A 17,324-nucleotide genomic window follows, 5' to 3' on the forward strand; every position below is an offset into this window, starting at 1 on the left:
GAATTTTAGCTAAACAGTCAGATGATTGAGGCAGCCTTTGATGCTGCAAGCTTGTGACAGCCTTTAACACAACCTTTTAAACTGTTGAAGTTTTCAGACATTCATCTATTTGAAACAATGAAATATGTACTTTTAGTGTTTTCAGTAGTATGCTACACATTTCATTTTTAAAGACTTGTCCTCTCTTAAACTGAAATAAATCTATGAGAAGCACATTATTTAAGTTACTTACAGTAGTTGTCTTCTCATCCTAGTCACAACATAATGTTTTAACATATTCTGTTTATACCTGAGTCACCTCCATGTCTTGACACGAGGTTATTAGGTTTTTTGCTATGATGGAAAATACCTAATTTCCACTATGTCTGGTCAAAAGGGAGATGTTTGACCTAGTTATAACCAGTTCACTTCAGTATTAGCCAATCATTGCTGTTCATGTTAGATCCTTAGGTTTGTGCTTTCAAGTCACTGTGATTTATAAATAACAACATTTCAATCAGGCCGCTCACAGGTATATTTTCATCCCACATTTCTACACTACTTTTATGACAGCAATGCATGAATGTTTTCATTGAGGGAGTTATCCTTCTTGCATGTTACTGTGCATTCATGAGTTGCTATTGTGGTAGATTATGGAGTGTTTGCACTGAAAACAATAGTTATAACTAAGATTGCCAACTGAGCCAGATGTCACTTAGAGTTGGTCTGTTTCTCACAATAAATAAGCTGTAGGTAACACATTGAGTTCTGGTGGTCTGCTAGTATAACTCTTCTTTCTTGGGAGAATTTTTACATTTTGGATCCTTTGGATATTTTGGATATTTTGGATCTTTTGGCTGAACACGGCTCTTATTATAGTAAATATTACTAAGCTAAGTCAGAAGAGCTAATTGCTTAAATTTATCTAACTCTTATCTTGTGATCTTGAAACTGTCAAAGAAAATTATATATATATATATATATATATATATATATATATATATATATATATATATAATGAGTAATTAGTATGTTTCATGAAAGATCAATTTTTACAGGACTCGAACTCACGGCATTTGACTTGGCAGATCAACACTCTATGACTCGTACTAATCGACCACCTACCATACCTTCTGGTATGAAATCAGCTGGTGTGATAACGGGTATGAAATCAGCTGGTGTAATAACCGGTGTGAAATCAGCTGGTGTGATAACCGGTATAAAATCAGCTGGCGTAATAACCAGTATAAAATCATCTGGTGTGATAACCTGTATGAAATCAGCTGGTGTGATAACCGGTATGAAATCAGCTGTTGTGATAACTGGTATGAAATCAGCTGATGTGATAATCTGTATGAAATCAGCTGGTGTGATAACCAGTATGAAATCAGCTGGTGCGATAACCTGTATGAAATCAGCTGGTGTGATAACCGGTATGAAATCAGCTGTTGTGATAACTGGTATGAAATCAGCTGATGTGATAATCTGTATGAAATCAGCTGGTGTGATAACCGGTATGAAATCAGCTGTTGTGATAACTGGTATGAAATCAGCTGATGTGATAATCTGTATGAAATCAGCTGGTGTGATAACCAGTATGAAATCAGCTGGTGCGATAACCGATATGAAATCAGCTGATGTGATAACCGGTATGAAATCAGCTGGTGTGATAACCAGTATGAAATCAGCTGATGTGATAATTGGTATGAAATGAGCTGGTGTGATAACCGGTACAAGATCAACTGGTGTGATAACCGGTATGAAATCAGCTAGTGTGAACACAATTTTATACGTCTTTATTCCATCGGTATCTTCGCCGCACTGCAACTCTAATATAGGTCATAATCACACTTCACTCCAATTTGAGCGTATTACCCTTAATCAAGCTTTGTCAATTTCAATCAGGCATCATTGTGGCTGTCAGATTACCTCAAACATCAATAACAATCGTGATTAATAGAACAATACTGATTTTCCTGATAAAATCTGATACAATTTTGTGTAAGTTTATTTTAAATATAAAATACACACCAAATTCTATAAACTTTTAGCCTGCTGGTTAGGAAATCAGATGTTAAAAAAACTTCTAAATATTCAGAATTGCATATTCATTCAGGCTAAACAATTAAAATTAAAATTTACAATCAAATTAAAATAATCTTAAAAAGTGTTAAATATTCTGTGGCTTGTTTTATTTACATACATATGGTCTTACTTATAGGAACTCAGTCTATCTCAGGATGTACAAAGGTTTACCTGAGCTCTATTTTCTGAAAATAACTTCACACATGGGAATAATCTTAGAGACTGAGAGGAAGCCAAGTCTTAAAGGTTGACTTGCAACAAAATTCACATTACAGTTATTTGATATAAAAAGATTCATCATGTCTCACTCTGTTGAGTTGTAGGTGCAAATTATACGAGAATGTGATTACAAGCTCCTAAAAGCTCAAAAACGAATAGTTAATCGCAGCCACACAAGGCGGCTGTAGTTTGGATTCTCTTTCCAAAACGGCTCAAATGCGACGTCGCTGTGATAGATGGTTTCTGTTTACACTTTCATGCAACCTTATTTGTCAAAATATTTTCACAGATTTACTTCACGCATTCAATAAAACCATGTCTATTGTGCTTACGCGTCTGTTTTATCGTCATTGTAATGCAGTCACTTTTTGCAGCGATATCTTATAACTTACCGTAAAAATTCATTTAATTTTTTAGCCTTAGCTTGAAGGAGTACATATCATTGTATGATAATCATGACGAGCCTGTTGGTCACTTGTGATAATTGAAAAGTGCTGCAGAAATTGTTTGCGGAGTATTGGGTCACATGACCAGATTACGACTTGCCGATTAGACCAAACCGAAACAAAACTGTAAAGTAGCGAGCATCTATATTTGATACAAGGTCTTCGGCAGAACCAGAAGTGTTTGTCATAAACTATGCTACGATAAGTTTTATATCGAGTTTTTTATTGGCCTTTCAATTCACGTGGGAACATCACGTGACAAGACAATAACTAAATTTCATGACTACATCAGAGAAATAAAGAGATTCCGATCTACGGCGTCTTTTGTTTGTGAGCTTTTAAGAGCTTGTAATCACATTTTCACGTATTTTGCACCTACAACACAACATAGTGAGACATGGTGAATCTTTTGATACCAAATAACGGTAATATGAATTTTGTTGCTAGTCAACCTTTAAGATTACAAAAAGTCTTAAGTCATGTTCTCTTAAGGAAGCATCATGAGTGAAAATAGCCTTAGAGTCTGAGGATAGTCCAAATGTTATCAAATATGACAGCCTTCATGACATCACATCCTGTCATGTCTGCCTACACAAGTTTTTACATCCTCTCAAGACTACCTACTATCATACTCTACTATATGATGACTGGCTCTTGAGTGTGAGAGGAATAGTCATGGAGGTTACAAAGAGTCAACTTTCTCTCATGATGAGAACAAACATTGTTTGCTTGTCTGTTTGTTGGTTGCTAGGCGCTGAGTTAATGGATACTCACCTTGCACAAAGTAGTGTTTACTTTAAACTATGTTCACACAATAGCAGGGTTATTTTAATAAATTGTTCTGAGATGTTAGTCACATTCCTTTGTCCTTCTCACATAATGGATATAGTCAGACCTATGAATAGCTTACTGTGAGCCTGCTATAGTTTGCTACTAAAATAACATGGGGCTGTCTAGATTATAATAATACCTTGTATGGTGATTTGACTGCAACAGTTGAAAGGACAATATGCACAGTACAGTTATGTTTGCTCTTTCTCTTATGTACATATAAAAACCTGCTTGGCCTAATGCAGTCACCGCTGCTAAACATTTGCAAGCACTCTCTGTAAGGTTTAAAATTTAACCTATCCCAACATAATCTATCCTCTCAATAACATTCCTCTGATAGATTATAGAAGATATGCATGTACTGCATGGCTATCAACTTTTTACTTCAACGAGGATACTTTGGTGTATAAATACAGTAGGTTTTTGGTTCTGAAGCAAAGATACAACTAGGAACTTTTGTCAATCAGTCACGCAATTGAGACGGCCTTTGTTACATTCTCATTGACATTATTTTCATTTTTGTTAAATTCAGTTCATTTTTGAAGACTTGTCTCCTTTCAACCCGAGAAAATAATTATCCAAGATTCATCTCTCATAGCTTTATAAAAGCCCCTACATCACCGTGTGCCCTGGTAATGTTAAATTAGGCATTATTTAAAATGCCTTCTCATTCCTAGCGAATAGGTGTTTCTGACCTGAGTCACCTGCTTGTCTTTACACAAGGTTATTAAGTGTCCTTGTTATGTTGGGCAATATCTGGTTACCAGTTTGTCTGGTTATGAGGAAGATGTTTGACCTAGTTGTAACCAGTTTACTTCAATATTAGCCTATCATTGCTGTTCATATTGAACTTTTTTGTTAAGGTTTGTCGATAGCTTTAATACTAAGGCTATCTGTTACATATCAGACACAAATACTAAAGTTATCTGTCATTAGCCTTAGTATTGGCCCTACAATATTGCATCTCCCGGCAGCAGCAGACAAGCATGCTATTTGTTGGTACATGTTAGATATTTTATGTTTGTTTTAACGAGGCAATTTGCTGTTTATTAGGTTTATTGCTGTTTCGATTTTTGTCATGTTACATAAAAACCAATCACTTGCCTTCACACGAGAGATCATTTGGTACAACTTGTTTCTTCAATAATGCCCACTATCTTTGGCATTCATCTCCCAGTAGCCTTTGGCTACTAGAGATGAATTTTACTGCAATTTAGATGGTCTACCTTATCATTAGACAATCATTGCTGTTCCTGTTAGCCACTTTCTTATCAATGCTAAGGAACTGTTCATATTTAAAATTAGAACGGTGGCCAGCTGCAGCAGTGAGTCCAGCTCTAAAGGTTGAAAGGATTGACCTTGAGTAGGGATACCATCTGTTAATCTATGCAACACTAAAATATTTGGAGTTTTGCCAAGCTATGCAGGTGGCATTATATAGCATGAGTTAAGCTCAATGATGGACATATGTGTTCATAACAATCACTGCTAGGTGGGTAGAGAGGAGAAAATGTATCAAGTATAAATATAAACTTGTATTTAATTTTAAATCCTAAACAAGAAGTGCGTGTGATTTAAATTGAACAAAGAGAAAGTTATCAGCTCAGAGGATCATGGAACTGGTCTCCTGACTCGTCTGTATCAGTGGGAATACGCAGATAAATATCCAGTCTGTTAAGTCTCTCCATCATGGCAGCCATATCTAAATAAACAGACATTTATAGGTGTCTATTAAAAGCATTAATAGATTTCCTCTTTATCTATGAGCTTTGTATCTCACAACCACCTTGTGTAAAAATCGCAGTCTAATAAGTTAAGTATTACAATACAATTTAGCCTGTGATTCACATATTCACAACAGCTAGTTATGAGCGATGTGCTCCCCTTGAACATTAACCAATAGAATTAATTGCTGACCAGCCAATAGCAGTGATGAAACAATACTCATCATATTCATTCCTTATAAGTTAATAACTAGCAAGACAAAGTACACATGAAGGTAAATGAATATGTTGTTACTGATGAACAGTAAATATGCGGATATTAAAATTCAAACACGAGTTGAACTGTGTGTAAAAACTTTACCTGCCGTCATCTGAATATTTGCTTCTTGGAGGGCCATATTTTGATGCTGAGAGTGGACTAGCCCTTCTCCTTGATTGGCCAACTCTGCAACAACAATAGACTCATACATCATATACTGCTGTACGCATGAAAGTAAATAAATATGTTGTTACTGATGAACAGTAATTATGTGAATGTTAAAATTCAAACACGAGTTGAACTGTGAGTAAAATCTTTACCTGCTGTCATCTGATGGTTTGCTTGCTGAAGGACTATAATTTGATGCCGAAACTGGGCTAGCTCCTCCCTCTGATTGGCCAATTCTAAATCAATAAAAAAATGGGTCATGTACTGCTGCTACTATGAGACTGTTACACAACTGATACTTACAGTTAATTTTTGTAATTGTACATGATCGCTCCTCAGGTTTCACCTATCACTTCTACACAGCTATTCCTACAGATATAATTTACCTGCTGTCTTGCGATTGTCTGCTTCCTGCAAGGCTACTAACTCCTCTTTCCGATTAGCTAACACTAAAACAACAATAGAATCATAACTCATATAATGTTACTATGTTAATTCCTGCAGGGCTACTAACTTTACTGATGTACCAAATTCCCAACTTTGTCACAAAGACAAAATCTAGTTTCACTGAAAATAAAAAAAACTCACCTTCTACCTTTTTATTATTTGTTTCCTGCAGGACTACAATCTGCTGCTTACACTCTGCCAACTCCTTCTTTTGATTGGCCAGTGCTAAAGTGACAATAAAATAACAATAATAATATAATGGTTCATGTATTGAGGAGGTGCAGAAATGTCAATACTTTATGATAAGGAGAAAGTTCAGTTCATCCGAAAGTGGACATTCACCTTCCGTCTTATGACTATCAGCTTCCTTCAGAGCTACAATCTGCTGCTTAGACTCTACTAACTCCTCCTTTAGTTTGGTCAATTCTAAAATAAGAATAAAATCAGAGCTCATACCCTGCTATTACAATTTGATGAATTGTTTTATCAGCGGCAGCATCAACTACAAGAAATTAGCTTATCATGTCATTATTTTATAAAACAAACTTCCACAAAATATGTAGTTTTATGACGGGCTGCTTTTGACTGCCTGCTTCATGAAGTATTATTAACTCTTCCTTTAGATCAGCCAGTGCTAAAACAACAATAGTGCCATGACTTGAGTACTATCAACACATGATGAACATTAAAATATGCGTGCATAGACTGAGAACTACGACCGACTTCATGGTGGTAGCTGCAATTAAATAAAAATATGTTGTTGTTGCTGCTCAGAGACTAATGCTATAATCTGCTGATCAGCCTCAGAGAGCAATACTAGACTGAGAACATCTGATAAAATACTTCAGTACCCTATTGAATAGAATAGCATTGAAATAACTATAGAATCATGGTCATATACTGGTACTACATAGGAAGGAGATAGAGAGAAACACAAGAGTATAGACTCAGAACTAGTGCAAATAATTTATGATAAAAAGCGAGTTTGTTTTGGTATAAACTCATGCATGAAAAAACTCCTAACACATTTTAAAAAAATTCCAAACATGGTGTTTGGTAGAAAAGATATTTTGATGCTGTTGTTTCGGTACAATTAAGGAACTATAAATCCTATCGCTTTTACCTTTTGATTTTAGTTTGTCAGCTTCCTGGAGAGTAGCAAGTTTTTGGTAAGTGGCTGCATGGGCTGCAACAAAGTAAAGATTAATACTTTATTATAATAAAATAAGTAAGATTAATACTTCAACCAAATCAAAATATACCGAATCAAGTATCAGACAGATTATTTTATAAATAGGAAGCCTTCCTTGTCACTCAGTATAGCCTCAGGTACATGTGGAAAATGGTCAGTGTTACGTGAGACAGTGTTACGTTGACTGTCTCATGGTAGTGACCTCTCACTACCTTATGCAATGAGTTGCATAAGGCACTGAAAAAAAGGTGCAATAATACGCACAACATTATGCACCAAGTCGCTAATTAATAAAATTAATACATAGAAGTACTGACGGTCCCGTTATAATATTAATACTATTAGTTAAAACTATTTGAGCAAATGTTAAAATATAGCCTGAAAAACTAGTGCTAAGAATTTATGTTGGGAGTTATTAAAATGAGAATCAACTAGTATGGCTGATAGGAACAAATATTCTTTAAGCTCCTACTGCATTCCTACATAGTTGCTAATGCTTAAAACATTCCTATTGCATGTTATACTTATCTTCTCTAAGGCTACAACCAGGGGTATGTCATCAGTAAACCATAATAGACTAAGAACCTGCAATAAAACGGAAAATATTTTTTTGAGTCCAAATTTATACAGTCTCACGCTAGTCTCAGGCCCTTTACCTACCACCCTTTAACCCTTTAACTTACGCTAGTCTCAGGTCTGTAACCTACTACTATAATTCTAGTAAATAGCTCATGTTTCTATTCAAAACTGTAGTGAGTAATAAGAATATTCATGAATCAGGAGAGTTCAGCTAAGTGCTGACTAATAGCTGCCACAAAGTGTTGAGCTGCTAACATCACTTTAATCCTATCAGTTTTGAATAAGGAATTAAAATACTCAGACTATAATTATCCAAAAGGGAGCAGAGGTGATGAGTGATTAGCAAGGGCTGAGTGTTGGCTGAAGAGAAGAAGTTGAACTGACAGCATTTAAATATGTGGTTGCGTCAAAAAATTCGATTTAATGAAATTAAAACCCCTAAGGCTAAAACATCAGCTACAATTTGATGCCATTTTTGTCTTTGTAGACCAACCCTGTCCAGAGATATGCGTTTGAATGAGGCCCTCTTTTAAAAAGCTCACATTCTAGCGGGTGCTTCTTTCGTGACGTCACAAACAATATATCTATAAAGAAACCACGAGAGATAAATATGAGGTCGCTTCCTTAGCCAATCATCAGCACGAAATTTTTATACAGGCCGTAATAAATGTTATTACTCGTAAAACGTGTTGTCTGTGATCACAAATTTAGGGATTTTACTCTATTATTAAATCGCACGGACATCGATATTTACTAAATTAATTAACATCGTTACTTTAATTAATTACTTGATCGACACGTTTTATTGGCGAACAACATACATGTAATTGTAAAATTGCTGTAAAGTTACTGCGAAGGTGACTCCGAGTTTTCTTGGCATCAGGTAGTTAAAGTTCTACGGAGGAAGATCGGAGAATGGAGGTAAATTTACCTTTTACTTTGAGTCTCCTATAGAGTTTCCTGTTGAGTTTACATTCAGATTATATTTCCCTGTTTGAGGCTGAAATGTAATTTCCTGCGCATGTGAGATACTTACATGTATGTACAATGAGTTCTTGATGGCTTCTGTTTAATCTTTAGCATCTAGCTATACAATGGCTTAGATTGATGAATATACTAAAGGTAATATTTTAGTACTCATTAATACCTGTACATGTACTAATTAATAAAATTATAACTTTTGCTATCACAAATCATCGTTTTATTTTTTTTATTGGTTCACCTAGCTACATTTGCTTCAAACTTTCTGTGGCATCTTTATCTAGTAAATTAAATTGCTGATTTGACATTAGATGTTCACTTTTCATTTGTAGAAAGTGAAGAAAATTGATTGATCAATGCAAATCTCTAATTTCCAGAACCAAAGCTCCGAATCGTTGACTTGGCATACTTGTGCCTTTGTTAAACGTTTATTCGTTTTTAAAATTACACTCGCAATCTATTGAACTCCCTATTTGGAAGCTGTCAATAGATACACTTTAGAATGACATCTATGAATGACATATTTATTGCATTTGTTTTACTGATTACAGAATGTTTATGTCGTCCCACCAGCAGAAGAAGCTTTATCAGTGTGGAAACTGCTATAAAGGGGAAAGAGAGACTTGAATGTGTGCTGCATAAACCATGTTTCGTTTGAGTTTGTTGCAGTAGATGCATTTGTCTTATTGTATCAGCTAAAACTATGTGAGTGGCCACGACTTGATGAATATTTTTAATAAAAGCTTTATGTCGAGATGAAAATATTTTTGCTTGTAAAAATTATATAATAAAATAATATTGTTGAAGATAATGCAAAACATGATTTGCAGAATAATGTAGTGAATTGGATATGGTATATGGATGTCCGCCGAACTGGAGAATGTGAGTTCAAATTCAGTTTGCAGCAGACTTCTAATCCTTAAAACTCTATTCCTATGTATATTCTTTCCAAAGACGCGGCTTACTTACGGTAGTAAGAAACTAGTACTGTAGTCGGTGTAGGCAATGATATTCAGCCCCGCCTCAAGGATAGGTGACGGACATAAGGTGGGCGTGACTTATGGGAGGCTGTATATTGTCAGTATGGGTAGCGGCGGAATTGTGCTGATACAAAGACGTTATTCAACATAGTTAGCTTGACAGAATTACCGTAGACCGGTAGAATTGGTAGTCGGTACCCAAATGTTTACACAACATTTGGAGAAAGTGAGTAGAACAAATTTTCAATTTTCGTTATTTGATGCCTTTGAAACGTTCATAATAATGCATCTGTAGCTGGATTTAAAATTTTATTTTAGCCAACATGAGCAAATACAAAATAAGATATATGCCAATAGAGCCGAGTAGGACTAGACTTTTATCGCAAATAGCCGATGTGAATACGAGAGATAGAGACAGGTTGTATAACGCGTGACATCATTTTGGGCAAGTTTGGGCACATTTTTTGTGGCCTGAGCGTTTTTACGGCAATCAGATTTTTTCGGTTTTGATCTTCAAATATCTTGGCACTGCGATCTCGTAACACAAGAAACAAAATATCAACTGATTAAGAAAAAAAATGCTTTCTTTTAAGATCAACTCAAATTTGATGCAACCACATCTTTAATGCAGGGACAGAGCTGAACTGCTTCTACAGTCCACTGCAGTCTCTATGCAAGGAAAATTTAGATGGAATTCCCCAGGGTATGTTTACAAAGATACCCTGGGGACAAGCAGAGAGTTATGCAATTTAGTAGTACAAGTGAGTAGCTGGTTTCAGACTGTATAATATTACTACCTGCTGATGCTGGCTGCTTCCAGCTCTTAAGCAGCTCTACAGACTTTTTCATCCCCTTAGACTCTGCAACCTTTAGAGGAGTTCTACTGTCTCTGTTCTTGATACTGAGGAGAGCAGAGACTGTATTAGGAGGGATGGAGGTCAGCATTGACTGGAGAGCTACTGCGTGTCCTATGAAGGCTGCCCTGTGCAGTGCTGTGTCTAGGATGCTGATATCTTGTATCTTGAGCAGAGAGACTCGTTCCTCTATTGACAGACTGATCAGTAGAGACTCTACGATCTCCGTATCTCCACTCTCTGCGGCCTCTGTTAGAGCTGTCCAACCCACTCCATCCTTTTCAGCTATCAGCTCATACTTCTTACCAGAGGAGACAGTATGAAGTATGAGCTCTACTAACTCTCTATCTCCCTTCCTTACAGCCCTGTGCAAAGCTGTGCGCCCACCCTCATCTTTCTCAAACTGCAACTCATCTGCTATTCCTCTCAATGGAGTGAGTAACAGATGAGCCACTTCAGGGTGGCCACGGGAGATAGCCAATAGCAGAGCTGTATACGACTCACTGCTTCTGATTTTTGTTATAAGCTGAAGTAGCTGATCAGGAGGGGTGGTTGTTAGAGCAGCCCTAAGAGAGGTAATGTCAGGAGCTTCCCTAGCTCTAATGTATTTGCTAATCCACTGCTCCATTGTCTCCTGTAAATTACCTCACACAGTAAAATATGATAGAGAAAAAAGAAGACAAGTTGTGGCTCAACTGCCGACTCTGGGTGAGTTGATGATTTACAAAGCTGCCAACCATAACAGAGTTGCTGCAGGTGAACCCTGGATATTCATCGAGTATAAAAAGGAGACTATGAATGTCATACTCAGAGCTAAGAAATCAAGCATCACCCCTTCTGCTATTTGCTCGTTCATGTGTTAAACTAATCCCACAACCGACCACGAGCAAAAGGAGTTTTGGGAACTTTATGATAAATGCATATGTGCACACCTCCCGAAAAATATCCTCCAACGGCTATACCCAAACCCTTGTATCGAGATCCCATCAAAAAACTTAACCCTTTTTCTGTGGAGTCGTTTGAGTATAATAATGATACATAACACCTATACACCTATTTAAATATGTTACCAAGTCTTTGAAAATTGTCGGCGGTATCCTACAATTCACCCACCTGATCGGACGATACATAACTAAAAAGATTAATTTGGCCTAAAATCGCCAATAAAATCTGACAAATCCTTTTAATCAAAATTAAGACCGGCCAACAAAACGCCCATAAAACTATGCGACAAATAGTAGAACCTTAAAGCCGTGCACATTTAAAGAGGAAAACGCGCACACGCCACCAGACTGCGCGACCTGTAACAGAACACTGCACTGATCTAACAAAACTCTTTCTATTATTTTATATGCTTAACTTTTTTACTAAACATCTTATATCTCCTATATCTATATATGTTTTATCTATATTTCTATCATTATATATTTCCTTTGTTATTAGTTCGTGTACAACATACTTTACATATACTTAAATAAGGCCTACATATAAATTTATTTACAACATTATTCTATATTCCATTACCATTATTTACCATTATTCCATGTCTATTATTTTATATACAACTTTACATTTCCCATATACTTTCCATTCCCAACATTTCTAAGAGTTTTCTATACTTACACTTCTAAAGGTGAAATACTATTGTAATACAACACTATTAAATACAACTGTAATATCAACAATTGACCAATTACTCATATACCCGCTTTCAATCCAACTTTACCTTCAGCATAAATTGTTAGTTGCACCTTTTTGGAGTCATGCTCCCTTAAATTTATTTTATATCATCTTGAAAAACTCTCATTTACACCGTGATGGACGCCGGGCCATGACATTGTAATTTTTGTAGATATTTTTATATGTTATATTTGGCAGGCTGTGTTGTTTTTCTATTATATCGTTATTATTTGTCCATATACTATATCGCTATTATGTCTTCGTTTATCGCTGGGTTATAACCATGCCAAAGGATTAGCGATTTTGTTTATTGCTAATGTTATATGGTTTTTACTTGGTTCCGTTAGCCGGAACGGGCGGGTTTATTGTATATAAAAAAGCCCGCTCACTCGGTTGGGAAGAGCAGATAGTTGTACGCTCCTCGGCTAGTGGAATTTCCTTCTGCACTAAAAACTAAACGAAACTACATTAATTCTTTTCTCTTTATGTAATAGTCTAGGTCGTGCCAAGTAAAGGCTGGCAAATTCCTTTACAACACTATACTCTGTCAGTTCCTGCTGACAACTATTTTTTCAACAACCAGCAGTACCCTTTCTTTTTCCATTATCACACTGGTCGTGGGCTGTATGACAGGGAAATTTCTAGTAGATATACACTTTTTGTAATTTTAAAAATGACAAAAACAAATGGCAAACCAGAAGACAGCAATAAAATTCATACAGTCTTCTAACTTTGTGCAGTAATTTTCTAGAAAACTGGTGAATAAATACAATCAGTGGCCCGCAGCTGATTCTGACCAGAATAAAGGCAAGAGAAGCAGCTAAAAACTCCAGTTTCAGAGCTCACCATTCTAGTCATAAGAGGCATATGATATATTTACAGTAGGAAATGTTTGCAGGTACAAAAATGACGGAGAAATGAAACCAGAGCCTCCTGACCTTAACTTAACCTCACTAAGGAGAGACTCTATGAGTCTCCTCATAGTAGAAAGTGATAGTCTCAGCAGGTCAGAGTTATAATTATTATAATAACACTGACTCAGTGTCTCTCCTCATCTACTCTATTGTTCCCAGTAAGTATAATATCAACAGATGCTAAAATAACAGAGAACTTATACTTACCTGTAAGTGCTCTGTAAGTGATATGCTTGCTGGATGATCTACATGTATGCCTTTTATAGCTTGAAAACGTCTCCGCCCCCTCATTCAACAATCTGCTTCTTGATTGGCTGAAGCAAATATAACTTATCCAATAACGGAATAGTTTGCGGGCCAGAAAAGACAATGAACAGTTAACCTTGTATTAATATTGAGTAATGTACACAGGAAACAATATTTAAATAATTCATCATGTGAGTCTAATATATATTGTAGAGTCCTTCCAACAAATATTTAGTTTGAATTTTTGTTGAAATTTGCTTATTTATAAAAATGTATATTTTTATAAATAAATAAATCAAAATTTTATATTATTCTATATTACTACTTTATTGTAAACATAAAGTTTTGTTCAGGCTTGCTAAAGTTAGTCAAAGGAAGGAGGTTCTGTTGCTAATCAAACTGTAAATGTTTTATTAATGAGCCCAAATTCCTGAGCTTGACACTGCTAAAGAACTAGTGCAGGAATGGCTACTGCACCAGTTTGAAAGGTACAGAGGCTTTTTATATTAAAACTTATAAAAAGTTTAAGGAAGTGTTAAAAAGTTTAAGAAGATTAAAATGCTTTTTGACCCTCAAGTTATGAAGTTTTCTGCTAACTCATACACAAGTTTGAGCAGCATTTATAACTTACAATAGTGAAGTAGTTGTGCCAAAGTATGCTGTGCAAGTAAAAGTATGTGATGCAATTATGATACCTTTGCAAGATGAGAATTTCGGTTAAATTTGAGCATGAGTGGGCAAACAAATTGATCCCGATGAGCACATTGTGTAGGGTTAAAATTAAAATCTATTATCCTTTTAATATACAATGTCCATGAGAATGTAACAAAAATACCCAAATTTCATCACAATGGTGATAATGCCAGACTCCCTATTTTCAAATGATATGGAAGTTAAAGTATAAGTTTTATCAGTTGATGATACTTACTGGAGGTAATCCTAGCTGAAGGTGTGTACTTAATCCAGTTCCATTTTCAACTTTCAAACATCATCAACATTTACTGTGGTGAGAACTTTGTGTGATGGGTAGTAACAATGAATTTACAGTAGAGATGCTTGGAGAGCCAGCAGTGGCTGTTGATCTGCAGTATGAACTTCACACTAATGTGTGGTTGCTGAAAGAATGGGCATGCACTGCATGCATGAAGGGCTGGTTTACAAGTAATTATATCATTGAAGTAAATTTGCAGTAGACTGCCGTGGGTACTACACAGTAAGAGCTCAGTTGTGGTAGCAGTAAATGTCTACTGTGCATCAGAAGTTGTAATGTACAGCCAGGTTACAACGTGCTACGTACAACACTGGAATGACACATGGCAGTCATAAACGTAAATATAGCCAATTGAAAGGAAAAGAGATGAATGAAGAGAGTAGTAAAGCTAGATGTAACCTATCAAAGACAAAGAGAAATGGATGTAGATAGTCGTAAACATAGATGTAACTTATTAAAAAACAAACCTAGATGAATGAAGAGAGTCCTAAACATAGATGTAACCTATTAAAAACAAATATAGATGACCGAAAGAGTCGTAACATAGATGTAACCAATCAAAAACAAATAGAGATCAACAAAGAGAGTCGTAAACAGATGTAATCTATCAGAAAGAAAAATAAATGAATGTAAATAGTCGTAAACATAGATGTAACCTATCAGAAACAAATAGAAATGAATGTAGATAGTCGTGTGATGAGAATGATTGTAAACTCTGATTGGTCAACTGATTACAGTCAATAACTCAGGTTGAGGTTTGAAATGATTTGTTGATACAAGATACATTTGTAGATGTAGCGAGTGATGGGTGTAGGTTATGGAATTGTCCACCCTATTGTGCTCAAGTATATGTATTAAGGACTTGGGTTGAACCAACATGAAAGTAAGTTTTCTTTCCAAAATAAAATTACACAGCCACAACATAGATGTATTCACACTATTTAAAACAAAAATAGACTGAGTTAGTCATCGTACACAAATGCCAGCAATATAATTAAAACCATATGTATTTTGCTTTATTAATTTGTGGCATGCCTTCCCGCTTTTCTACAGAGCACAAGTACAAGATGATCTCAGTGGGTAACTACAAGGATGCTATTCAGAACAGACCTTAAAATACCTAATATAATTTTATTTATGTGAATATTCATATGGAAAGTATAGCTCAGTTGGTAGGGGAGTTCACTGGTGACCATGAGATCCCAGGTACCACTGCTCCCTTTCCTAGTTACCCAGTAGCTGAACCAGGACAAGGCTGTGATAAATGGGCTACTGGTTAAAAGGATTAAATGGACTCGGTCTGATAACATAAACCTAATGGAGTGCTAGTTCATGAGAAAACCTAAGAGGTTCGGTAGCATCTGTGCACGGAAACTTGCCCTGAATTGCCTCTGACTGCTTAACAACTTGTTGCACAGAGTAAAAATATAGTCAGGAGACAGATGATGTCAGAACTTGAGGTGGATGCAGACAGAGAACAGAAGACCCAAGTTACCTCTATCAAAGAGGAATATGTGTCAAGTGCACCATGGATACGACGCACACCATGACTTGTGTTGACTCACTCATTGATAAAGACATGTACATTGAACCTGATACCCTTGATTTAAGGGATGAGCAAGCTGCAACTGACTTTATAGTGAGAATTTAAGGTCGACTCGAGTTCCTGCAGTTTCTGCTGATTTGTAGAGTTATACAATTATTCTTCTTAGCATCTCTTATACTTGCTGGTACCTCCTAGCAAGGTCACTGCAATGCGCACGCAATGTATAGATATATACGTATGTTCAAGTGTATGACATCACAACTGGTCTAACCTTTGGTAATTACCGATAATAGAGAAGAGAACCAAGCATGCAGAAACGATCTAATTGTTCTTATGGTGCGTTTACACTGGCCGATTTTGTCGTGCACAGACAAATTTGATGAGTCGGTGTCGGCGTCGATAGGTGTGAACAGAGAAATCGGTGTTGGCACCGGTCTGAAAGTCGGTGTCGGTGAAACCCAGCAGTGCCCGGTTGCACCGACAAATCGGACGCTCATCAGTCAATCAGAGGCTAGGAGCCTCTGATTAAATGAGCCTAGGCTTTAATGACAGTGCTAAGTTTATGAAACGAAAGGGCTAGGTTTAATGAGAGGCTAGGAGACTGTCATTAAACTTTCACTCGTGCTCTTTCTGATAGTGAACCAGTATGGCTCGTAACGATATGAACGCGAGAGTACCAAAAAATCAAATTAGTTCGTTGATAAAACAAGTCGATACAGACTTGTTTGCTAACTTTTATTTAAATTAATTAAAAGTGAATAGCCAGTTGTACGACTACTACTAGTACTACTACTAGTTCTACTACTTGTACTACTGTAAAGGGATTTGCCGGCCCTTACTTGGCACGATCTAGATTATTTCATACAGAAATAAATTGCGTGTGATTTCATTCAATGTTTTATTAACGAAGGAAATTCACTAGCCGAGGAGCGTATGGCCATTTACTCTGTCTACCAAGTGAGCCTTGCTACTTTATATACAATAAAATTGCCGTTCTGGCTAACGGGACCAAGTAGGAACACCGGCTAACACTGTTTAAATGGCCAGTAGTAATAGTGTAGTACTAGTATATAATTTTCCACATCAAGTGCGTTGATTTTTATGTGTACTGCATTGTCGGGTGAGGGTCAGAACGGCGAAGCGCTGTGATTTGCTGTTGGTACCGACAAAAATAGTTTGATCGGTGCAATGTAAAGGGGGAGT

Source organism: Watersipora subatra, chromosome 6, assembly GCF_963576615.1.
Source record: "Watersipora subatra chromosome 6, tzWatSuba1.1, whole genome shotgun sequence".
Classification (NCBI taxonomy): domain Eukaryota; kingdom Metazoa; phylum Bryozoa; class Gymnolaemata; order Cheilostomatida; family Watersiporidae; genus Watersipora; species Watersipora subatra.